The sequence below is a fragment of the Dermacentor andersoni genome, chromosome 1, assembly GCF_023375885.2.
Source record: "Dermacentor andersoni chromosome 1, qqDerAnde1_hic_scaffold, whole genome shotgun sequence".
Taxonomy (NCBI): Eukaryota; Metazoa; Arthropoda; class Arachnida; order Ixodida; family Ixodidae; genus Dermacentor; species Dermacentor andersoni.
Window position 1 is genome coordinate 339,306,460 of NC_092814.1, and position 10,076 is coordinate 339,316,535.

Consider the following 10,076-nt stretch of genomic DNA (forward strand, 5'->3'; position numbering starts at 1 on the left):
TGTGAGGTTCTCAGCTGATTTGTACATTTATTAGATATTAACTGGCATCATTTAGCCGTGCTGGGGCTGTTTCCGGTGTGTATTGCATCATTCCTTCGTGACATCGGCTGTATTATACGTTTTCGTCGACGTCATTCTACCACAATGGCGGGATCTGCGTTCGCCGCCTTCGTTGTTCTCGATGCATGTGCGTATATCACACCGTTCGAATAACATTTTTTCTGGCAAGTAATATACTTCGCACTTTGTTTTTCGCCAACAATCGTTGAATTTTTCCATGCGTTAACCGCCACAATTATTAATGCTTCGGCTCCCCTACCCTGTCGGTTTTCATCATCTTTAACTTTTTAAACGAGGGCCCTGCTTGTTTGTAGCCTTCGTGGTTAACGTAGCACGAAACAACCGAAGGCAGTGCACTAAAAGAGGACGCGCTTGCCGTAACCAAGGACCACATTGATGTCGTCCTATTTTACGTCCTTTTCTTCTTGCATGGGTTAAAGCGTTGCGAGCTTGGGCGCGCGTTCATATAATCGCATGCTGAATAGCGGTTCTCAATCAGTTGCTGATCATGTGGCCCCGAGTCAGAAGTTGGCGACGAGGTAGGCAGCCGGCCGGCGCAGGCCTATCCAATGCGTGCGGGGCATTGCTTGTCAGCGGCTTCCAGGCGTACGTCTCGGGTACAAGCACGTGATGGGACGAGTACGCAGAGCGACTGGAAATGTTCTGCAAAGCCAACAAGCTCTCAAAGGACGAAGAAAGCGGGTGGTTTTGCTCAGCTCCTGCGCAGAAGAAACGTACAGTCTCATCGTGATGATGGTCAAACACGAAAGGTCGAGAGCTGCAACTTAAGATAGCATCAAGAGATCGGTCCGCGAACCCATGCATCCGAAGCCGTCAGTTCTGGGTGTTTTTTTTTTTATTTTACAAGCGTAACCAAGCCCAAGGTGAAACCGTCGTAGACTACGTGACAGCGCTGAGAGAATTGGCTGAAAACTGCGGTTCTGGAGGCGTGACTCTTCCATTGGACAAGATGATGAGGGACCGTTTCGTCTTCGGCATCAGCAACGAGGCGGTGCAACAACGCCTACTGCCAGAAGGGAACGTAACATTCGCTGTGCCGAACGGCTCGGCTATGACAGCAGAAGCAACTCAGCGACAGCAACGAAAACTGAGGACACAGAGCCACAGTGACGCGAGCTGCACGAACCACGCGGCCGTCCACGAAACTCGCAGAAGGCAACCGGCTTTGTCCACAGTAATCGCGTGCTACCGTTGCAACGGTAAGCATAGGTCTGAAATTTCCAAGTTTAGTTATGCGGCATGTCACTACTGCATGAAAACATGCCGTAACGTCAGAGCTTGTCTCTTCGGAAAGTAAACGCAGTCAAGTCTAAAGCGGACTGCTGCACAAAACCAAAGAAAAAAAAACAGGAAAGAAAGCAAAACCAGGCAAGCAGACCGATTCGCAATGTAGAACAGCTTTACCCCGTTTAGGAAGCTAACGAGCTCACAAAGTTTACCGCCACTGTACTGATTCAAGGAACAGAAGTGCAGATGAAGGTAGACTCAAAGGTGTCACACTTGCTGGTCAGTCAACAAACGTTTCGGCGATTGAAGGCAGCGAAGGCAAAATTCCGCTTCAGAGTACTGAAACGCAGCTCGTTACTTGGAGTAAAGAACCACTTGAGATGCTGGGAAAGGCAGTCGGAGAAATGCGCTTCAAAGAAATGTGCGCGAAACTGCCTTTACTAGTAGTGAGCAAACAAGGCGGGAAGAAGTCTGCTGGGAAGATGATATAAGGCTTTAGGAATCAAAGCTCTAAACGTATATAATTGCTGGCTTTGCCGTAATCCAGAGTAAATGTAAGCATGAAATGGCTACTGGCAAAGCAGATCAGTTTATGACGATACTAGCCAAAATCTTGAAATTGGTATCGTGCATGGTCGCAACGGCGCACCATACCATAGCATACGAAACTGTTTCGAACTGAACCTCATTGCGAGAGTCATCTCAGCCAAACAGCCATCCGCGGCTTGCCGGACGCTACCGGCTTGGTCACGCAGCGTGGCGCCATCTCTCGAGCCAGCGCATAACCGGCGCCGTGGAACTCATGAACCGCTGGTGTTGTGCAGGCAACCCTGTACCAGCGCCAAAACATGACGGTAAAGTGTATGGTGCACTGTATCTGCCTTTTGAACGTCGCTATTGGAAATGACAAAAGAATGGTAGCGTAATATATGTTATAGCTTGAGTGATATTGTGAGCAAACATTAGAAAACACTTCATAGCTGTATTTCTTGGTACTTCTTTGGGATTAACTAGCGCACGTGATGCGGCACTGTACACAGGGTTGGGGGCCACAGACCGCATTTTCTTAAGTTTTGACTGTTTGCTCGGATGATCTCGCTTTGTTTTCACAAATTTATTGCCTCAAGGTCACTTGAAAGTCGCCAAACACGGTGGCTAAAAGCATTTCAAATAGATGTGAACACCCCTACAAGGACATGAGCGATTTCTTAACGCTCCGACACTTCCTAATACTGTGGCTAAAAGCATGAAATGGTTTTACACAGTGTTAGCAAGTGTCGGAGGGTTCAGAAATCGTTCAGCGCTTTGAAGAGGTGTTAGCTGGTGATCTGCCACGCTGCACTCAATATCCCGTGCAAACAGATCTAAAAGACGAAGCACAACCGGTGTTTTTGAAGAGCAGAGCAATGCGTTCGCGTTGCGAGATGACGTTGCAGCAGAGATGGATAGAGTAGTTAAGCAAGGTGCGTGTGAACCACTACAGTACTCTACTTGGGCAAACCCCATCGTAGTCGTGAGAAAGCGAACTGCTACCATAAGCTTCTCCGGTGATTATCGCAGCACGGTGAACAAGGCTGTTCAAAGCAGTCTATGCTTTGCCCACAACCGAGCAGGAGCTTGCATCACACGGGACAATCGAATTTTACGGCGGAGCTGTTATGCTCTAAGTTCTGTCAGTTTGTGTGCGTAGGCAAAAAATATGGTGGCCACCCTAAAGCTGAAAGTAATAAAGCATGAGGCGAAGGCATATAGCCGGATGTGCCCCAGCTGCGTTTAATTGCGAGAAGTATCAAAACGTATTGTGATAAAAAAATATCGTAATAAAAAAATAAGACCGGTATGGACAGTGTTTAGTGTGGATTGGGGTTTTACCCGCAAATGCGCGCAAGATTGCCACGCGACTGTCCGCTCGAGGCACTTTGAGTGTATTCACATGCTTCTTTCACGCTCGGAAAAACAATAACTGTATCGGTAGTTTTTCGTGTCGCTCTACAATTTTATGATTGAGACTTTTCATCTAACTATAATATTTGAGAAGTTGATTAAGGCTAATTATCTGCTTCGACGGAATTAAAAAATAATTTGAGTATCTTCAAGGGAATCCTAGCAACTTTACCATGGTTCTGTCCAGCTACGTGGCATTCGCATATTTTTAAACTTTGGCTAAAGTTAGCTTTGACCTCCTGCCTCCGCTGGTCATCCACTTTAACAGAGTGGAATGGCTCGGAGTTTTTCACGAAGCTGAATTTGACTCAGGCCTATCAACAGCTTGTTCTGGATGACGAATCAGCTACTGTCCTTACTGTGAACAGAATGAACGGCTTCAGTTTGCGGCTCAAGCATATGCAGTACTGTCGACGATAAATCATTTAAAAAAGTTTTAAATATTTACTGACCTTCTAAGTGTGGTTAGATCTCTTATGTCGATCTGTAGATGTAAAAATGCTCTACTTTATAATCTTTATGGACTCCTGCGCACGACATACACATTTAACCCGCATGCAACAATATGCTAGGTGCCAGGGCACAGAGGAATTAAGAGCAATTGTCTCGCATCCCACGCAGAGGAACAATAGCTTTTAATCCTTCCACTGATGTACCCGCTATAGACAGAAAGCCCTTAATTCCTAGAAAACTAAGATACTATTGGCAACGCGCGTGGGATGCTGAAACTTCTAACAGTCTCCACCTGTTCAAGTGACTGGTAGCGACTGCACTCCCCACAATAAAATCAAGACAAACCGATGCCTTCTTTCGTCAAATGTGGTATAGAGCACACATCCGGCGCACACAATTGCCTACTCACTGGCAGCGAATCCACACTATGTGCAACGTGTGGGGAAAGGCTGACTGTCTTCCACGTGCATGTGCAGCATAGGAAAGCTGAAACTGAACGGAAAAAGTATGTACTTTGCGCAAGGCTTTTCTTACCCTCTGCACGCAGCATTGTTTCTTGGCTCTAACATTTTTTAATGTGAAAGTGGTGAATTATGTACACGCTGAGGTGCTTCATGTTATTAGCCCAGAAATCTCGTAGCGTCCGTCTAACCAGTGGGTGCTCATGCGATATTATTTTTTGTAGAGCACACGCCTCCGTAGCCTTGCGTTTAAGGGACATCCTGAGGTGGTAGTGCAAGTTCCATGTTCTTAAATTTCATTCCATGGCACACAGTCATGTTCATTATTTTAGTAGCTATCTACGTTAAGCACTTTACAGCGACTGATCCTTAGGCCCATTTACCGCCAAGTAACATCTACCCATCGCAATACATCGGTCCATCTCATTGACAGATCCTTGACACCACATCACCACTTACATGGCGCTCTTTGTGCATATCTGGCCCTTGCGCCATCAAACAAAACACAGAATCATCATCCGTTAACATTACGGAACAGCCGTCACGAGCGAGCTTTCCTAAAGTTCAACGGCATTCGTTCGGTGTTCACAGCGCCTTTGCATACCGCTAGTAATTGACGGGTGAAACAAATGATACGTGAAGTAAAAGTATCGTTGAATAAACAGTCGGGAAACGAAAGCCAGTCCAGGTGATCTCGCCTCTCATTGAAACAACATAAAACCTGGCATTCAGTGACTGGAAAGAGCCCGTCGGAGTTGATTATGGGTAGGAAATTGCGCTCCGCATTAGACAAGCTGCACCCAGGCCGCCAGCGTGCGACCTCCACCGTTGTAGTTAAAATGACTTCGTGTTGTTGATTCTGTACACGGTGGAACTTTCGTCGTCACTGGATCTCGATGGAAACAGGCTGAAGTCATTGAAGCCGAGGGTCGATTTTCTTACTTCGTGAGGGTAGCCAATGGCGACGTATCACGCACGCACCGCAAACAACCTCGGCGCGCATGGCGAACAGTGGAGCCTTCAGGGCCACTACCGGACTACCACTTCAGCCTTCCTTCGGTATGAGCACTTAAGACGTCAGGTCTGGCGCCGCCACTCCGAGCCCTCTCGACACGGCTGAAGGCAAAGAGTTGAGAAGACCTACATGTATCCGATGACCAGTCGTTCGTTATTGACTATACCGTTTAGAACTCTTATCTGGTCATCAACATAAACGGTAACAGTTTTATGACGTGGCACCTAACGCTGCTTTCTCTTTGTTACACATGTAAGCCACGTGGCAACTACGTCATCGGTTTGCTGAGCATATACTCGCACGCGGAACAAAGGTTTTCAATAATTTGCTCATAGTCTGTCTATTGGCCATGTGTATTACACTATTAATATGGTTTGGCAAAAAATAATCAACATTAATTGATGGCGTTCCATTCGCTATTCCGACAATGTATAAGCAAATAAGTAAACGTCGTAACAGAGACGGAGCCCTCAGAGCAGTGCTAGACAGTCCTGTTATGCTGATATTTCTGTTCCCCTCTTGCATTACACGACTCATTTTTGAGCAATCCTCTTTTGTGGGTGTCAGTCATTGTAGGTTTTAGGGATATTAAAAAACCCCGGCAAGGCGGCGTATAGGATTGCTTATTTAGGTGTATTGCTCCTCTTTCTGGCCAGCAAATTGCACCTTGAAATCAAGTTTTATCCATTGTTTATTTAAACAGGCGAGTGTTATATATTCGCAAAAATTGAGGACCACTTAACTTTCACTGCGAACATGACTTCTCAAAATTACAAGTAACTTTTTTAACATGGTGTCTGTGCTTGTAGTGCATAAACGACAACCTACAATGCAAACTGACACCGGTGCCTTTTTGCGTCAATCTTATCCGTAGGAGGGTCGCACACAACGTTCCAAGTACGACCCTCCAGAGCTATTGTGCTTTTCAATTCGACCTGGCCCCTTGGCCACTTCTAAACTTTCTACAAGAAACTTACATCGCTACCCGTTTGTCCAGCGTTTCTTTAACGAGGCTCGACCTGCGTTTTTTATTGTATTTCGGCCTGACTATTCTGGTCGTGCTAGGTAACTTTATACTTTGTTGTTGTTTTAGTTTGGTCCAGGTGGCTTCTCATCTTTCTCTTTTTTTCATTTAATTTCATTTTCCTTCTCTGATGGTGCATGCCTACTGCGGGGGTTTGGCGAATATTCGTATGGTATATGGAAATGGCAGTTAGTGCATACATTAGCAAAACTTACCTGGAAGAAATGAATAAAAATTGACTTATGAAAAACGTATGATGATCTCCCTGAAACAACTATATATTCCTCCTCAAGTTCTCTTCTTCTCTCAAACTTATTTTTCTCTTTCCTCCTTCCTAAAGACAAGGCAGGCGTTCTGCACCTGTAGATGGCTGTTGCCAGCCTGCTCCATCAATATTTCCTTCTGTGTGCAATGTATGTGTGTTTTCACATCGATAATTCAAGTAATAGCATTACTTATAATAACAGTAACAAGAATGAGCCCTTGAAGAGGTGACTGCTCAAGATATTTCCTCGAATGAGTTGGATGCGCGTGGACAGAAGAAAATGAAGAATACTGAGCCAACTCTCTCGTGCACTGCGCATCCGGCTTCATTTCGTGGCAGTAACTAGGCTTCTTCGTTCCGCAGTGCTTCATGTAAAATGTACGGTGAGACTTGAGGGCCCGGCAAGTTGGAAAGCCTTCTGTGCAGCCTAGTCACTGTCAACATCGTTCCATACTCTTGCGAAGCCTCGTGTGAATCGTGATACAACGGCCTCAGTCCGATTCCAGCACCTTGCACCAGGACACAAAGATGACTCGCCACGGATTTCTACACGCACTTCAGCAGACAACACCTGCGGCGGCACTCAGGCACCAGCAACAGTGTGCGCACAGGGCTACTCACGGGCTCAGCTTTCTCATGGGCGCCCCAAACGCGGCAGGCATCCCGGGATCCTTCCTTCTCGCGGCTGCCCCGTTCCGGCGTTCCTTTGGGCCAGGCATGGTTGGCCACGCGCCTTTGTCAACGAAACAGCGGACAGGTGAATATTCGTACAAGTTCTGTAACCAAAACGATAGTGTTTCTGATCGAGATAGCCGAAAAGTATAAGGTTCATGCAGTCCTCCGCTGAAAGCTCGCGCTCATCTCGGCGGCACCATAGGCCAAGGGCCGCGGGGGACCGTCGCGCGAGCGCGATTTTAGGGTTATGGGCAACAGCAGCCGAGGAAGGACGGGCCTTTTTCTTGTAACGGAGTGTTTGCCATTGGCAGGTTCTTCTCGCTAATAAAATCTCGAAAATCATGGTTGGCTGACATCTGCTGTTGAGAACACTGCTAGGGTAATGACAATTTTCGGAATATAGCTACTAGGAGCCAAGGGCATGTTTTACGAATAAAGCCTTCGATTGGCTTTCAATATTATATAAAAAACAGACTCGGACATCTAAGCACTTATGAGTTGTCAATGCGAATGCATGAATGCACAGTTGATCGCTGCTGAGGTGTCCTTCGAGTTATGAACGCCTCGCGGGCCAGCCAGTGACCAACTTGGCCAGCCAGCTCGGCCAACGTCTCCTATATTGCACAAGGCCGGTGAACTTCGATGCATGACGTCATGCTACCTTGCTAGAATGCTATAGAATCTAATAAGGACGCTTCCGAGTAATGCGCGGTGATTTATATGTCACCGGTTTCGTCAAGGCAGGATTGGCAATGGAAAGTTCGGTCCAAGTAGCATGATGTCAGTAAGCAGAGTGCACAGGCCTGCTTTAGACGAGCTGTTCGTTTAGTCCAGTAAGTAAGAAATCCGGCTTCTGAGCCTGGGGTGGTATGTTCCAAAGTCACTGCCGTTCACGTTTTTCATTTCGAATTGATACTGTATTTCGTATATTCAGTTCTTTATAGGGATTATCGAGGCCAAGTTAGAACGCTGCAAAAGAGCTGGCGCGGACCAGGAACGCACGGGTAAGGCCGGCTTCCGAGAGCGAGGGTGACGTGGCGTCGTGGCGATGTCCTCTCCCCTCACGCAACTCATGGTGCGGCAACGCCGCAGCCAGTGTCCCCTTTCATCCACTCTGCTCCGTCGACGGGCGCACGTGACGTGACGTCTCAGCCAATGGGAATTTAGGTCATGTTTCCCAGATACAGACGCCCAATTTTTCGGTCAGTGGACCATTTACGGCTATTGCATCAAAAAGAATTATAGAAGTTTGTTACCATCGTGTTATTTAGGTGTTTAGGAATTCATTGTGCGAACGAAAATATTATAGTAGAGAACGAATAAACCATAGACTAATCTTTAGCAACAGTGATGCAGAGTGCGATTTATTGCGAAATCTTTATGTTCCAGCGGAAAGCACCGCCAGCGAGTCAGCCCAAGACATTCTGGTCGTGGATCTGCTGGTGCAATCTCGGTGACGCTGCTCGCCGCATCTGCCGCAACCAAGACGATGGTTCACAGGAGGCGGATCGAGCTCGCAGCTGGTACAGTGTGCCAACCCAGGAGCCACCAGCACCGGGTTCTTGAAAACTCCACCCCACGCCTGACCATCGCAGGGGCACTGTGCAGACCTTGCCACAGTTCCAGCGGTGGTGCTTGGCGCAAGGGCGGCGTGTCTTGCTTCAAGTGCACCTACAGCTTTTGCGTGGCTGGCTGCGCGCGTGGAGATGAGGGGCATGCCGTCATGGCCTTCGACGCGCTGCGCTTTCCCGCGCCCAGCCCCACGGGTGCTTCAAAAGACGAGAAGTTCCAGTTCCGCGTGGCCAAGCACTCCGCCGCCATTCTGACTGTGGCGGAGTAATTTTCACACATATTTTCCTACTTTTCAAGCAGTACAAGGATGTACTGTCTGTTCCTTCGAACGTTATAGGCTTCCATAAAATTTGCTATGCAAACGCCCATCCGGAATCCTGAATGCGCGCGCTAAACTTTGCCGAGGTGGCGACTCTCGAGAATTCGGTGGATGACGCAGCTCGCCGTTGACGCGAACAGCTCTGCGTTGCTTTCTTCCATAGAGTCCTTCTGGAACTCGTACAACGTTTGCTCGTAATTACAGCGAGGTGTTACTTTTTTTATGTTTTGTAAAAATACATTTTCATGCATGCGATATTTGTAGTTTGTCCTAAATATTTTCTTTTTTTCGGGGCGACGTTTTTTTGCATTCTCGGCATTTACACCTGCCTTGCTATTATAAGATGCATGATCTGGGACATTTTGACTTTTTGTATAGCTAGTGAACATTGATCAAAGGGGACAGAACAAGAAGAATGACACACGAAGCGCTGTGAGCTTTGTTTGGGCTTCGCTCTCTCCCTTCGCCTTTGTCGATCGTCCACTACATGCGTGAACATGTACCAACTCATTCAAATCGGCACACCCGTCAGTTTAACTACTCTTTGCCTGCCAGGTATAACATGCGGCTTACTAGCTTACACATGTATCTGGTGCTTAGTTTTTAGGTAGCACGTCCAATCACTCTCACTTCAGGAAATCCTGAAGGCAATGCACTTTTTAAGATGGTCATTCAGATGGTCAGTGAGCTTGCATTGCTTCCTAAATTCAGATTGATTATAATTCCTAACTAGAAAGTAAGAGCAACAGCAGGACTGCAATGAATAAAGCGTAAAAAATAATTTTCTGCATTGTCTGAGAGCTTAGACGTTATGCTGTTATACTCTCAATACTCGTACACTCGTTCTGTATAAAAACTGAGTGTGATCGACTACACGGGCTTGCTTTTCAACGTGTAGCAATCTTTACGGGCCGTGTCCTCTGCGCAATGGAGAAATAGGCAGTAGAAGCCTTTGAACGCTTGGCATTCCTTCGAAACTTCCATCAAATGTGGTGATGTTTGAAGGCAATGTATGGGACAATTATGCCGTTCCACTTCTC